Source organism: Pundamilia nyererei, unplaced genomic scaffold (assembly GCF_000239375.1).
Source record: "Pundamilia nyererei isolate P.nyererei 1_Seehausen unplaced genomic scaffold, PunNye1.0 scaffold00089, whole genome shotgun sequence".
NCBI lineage: Eukaryota > Metazoa > Chordata > Actinopteri > Cichliformes > Cichlidae > Pundamilia > Pundamilia nyererei.
The window spans coordinates 1,420,071-1,421,949 of record NW_005187490.1 but is presented as its reverse complement, the minus strand read 5'-3'; the positions used below and the strand labels follow the sequence as shown (position 1 = coordinate 1,421,949).

The window sequence follows — 1,879 nt, the reverse complement described above, 5'->3', positions numbered from 1 at the left end:
GTGTGGTCCTGTCCACAGGAAATGCGCTGAGCTTTCTTCATATTCAAACACTGAACAGGAGCTGGTGTGTGTCTGTCTATAAGGAAAAGGATTGTCAGTGTTATTATGTTACCAGATTATAATGTTCATTAACATACAATAAAGGTAGGACATTTATTGTAAAGCCACAGTACCTTTTGTGTCTCCCAGCCCGAGCTGTCCACAGTCATTTCTCCCCCAGCTGAAAACACCTCCAGAGACAGAGAGGGCGAAACTCTGGTCTCCTCCTGCAGCGACCTGGATCAGGGGGATCGCTGACAGTGATGGCACATGTTGAGGTGATCTGCAGACAGACTTTCTCGTACCCAGACCCAGCTGGCCCCTGCAGTCCTGACCCCACGTATACAGCTGACCATCTGTGGGAGAATCAGCTTGTCTCTGTGAAACACTCTCACTCCTGCTATCTTCAGCTTTTACTCAGAGTTTATGTTTAATGTCATGACCAAATGGAAATAAAATTTCCAATTCAGATTTCATATATAAATGCTTGTATGCACAAAAGATAATGTGTACCTGATGGAGAAAGTGAGACTGAAGTTTAAAATTCACCCGTCCTTCTAGGCTTTAAATGATTAGATCTTATTTTGAGTGCACCAATAAACTGCTTTAACCTGCCCACAGTATCTAAACACACAGTGGCAAAATATTGTTTGTTCCTACTTCTAAAATACTCTAATTACTCATTAGATAGATCGATACCTTTATTTGGTTGTTTACAATTGTACCATGCATGTGTATTATAATTATACAATTTAAAATATGTGGAGGAATGTATATCTATATAGACATGTATACAAAGACAAATAACATGAACTACATGACAGATGTTGTTAAATTACAACCTTAGGGTCCGTACAATTATGAAGTGCAAGTTGGCTGGACTGATTCAGGGTCTCTTAATTATTTTAGCTTGTTTAAATAAAAACCTAAGATGAGATGGCTGCTGCTCCCTGACCCTGGTTCTGCTGGAGGTTTTTTCCTGTTAGAAGGGAGTTTTTCCTTCCCACCATCACCAAGTGCTTCCTCAGAGGGGTTCTTTGACTGTTGGGATTCCTCTCTATTATTGTAACGCCTTTACCGTCAAACATAAAGTGCCTTGACGTGACTGTTGTTGTGATATGGTGCTATATAAATAAAACTGAATTGAACTAAAAATCTTTAGCGCTTGCAAAATTCGACTGTACCTTTGGTCAGTGCAACTGAGTGCTGACTCCCACAAGCAACCTGAGAAACCTGCTTGTTAGAAAAAGCTTCCAGTGGCCTGAAAGAGAAAGAGCAGAAGAAGAGAACAGAGCTGAAACAGCCATTTATGAGCGCTAACTATGAACCCAAATAAACATGAATCACACTGTATACACTCCTAGGACTACGATGGAGTATTAGGACCACATTAAGAAAAAGAAATTGTGTCAATTTTGAAAATAAAGTTGACACACCCACCCAGCACATCACCCGGATACCCACAGGAGGGCGGTACAGGACAAAAACAAAAACCAAAACAGACTGAAAATCATCACATATTCCAGGGCTGGAATACATATATACTGTTTATACTGTATCTAATTATTAGAAACTATTTAATATACGATTCTTACTTTTTTTGCCTTCTGACCAGATGCAGCTGGTCACACACTGTGTTTATGTAAGGAAAAAATGTCTTGTAACTTAAATCGATTCTGCACGATTTTACAAACTCATCTACAAAAAGCAATTTGTAAAAGGTAGACTACAGCAGCACTGGCAGTTTGTCTTGAAACAGCTGTCATCTCCACATTATAACACATTTTCGACTTTTTTAAATAATATTTTTTTCTTAACGTGATACTAATACTCCTTCTCA

The 1,879-nt window shown here is 39.1% G+C and overlaps 1 long non-coding RNA gene across 1 annotated transcript; it reads right to left on the bottom strand.

Moving 5' to 3' along the window:
• Nucleotides 1–6: 6 nt before the first annotated feature.
• Nucleotides 7–1,297, bottom strand: LOC106456301 (uncharacterized). Its single transcript, XR_001290452.1, has 3 exons — nucleotides 1,224–1,297; nucleotides 174–395; nucleotides 7–76 (listed from the first exon to the last, which is right to left on the bottom strand). It is a non-coding gene; the product is annotated as an uncharacterized LOC106456301 (long non-coding RNA).
• Between the last annotated feature and the right edge of the window lie 582 nt (nucleotides 1,298–1,879).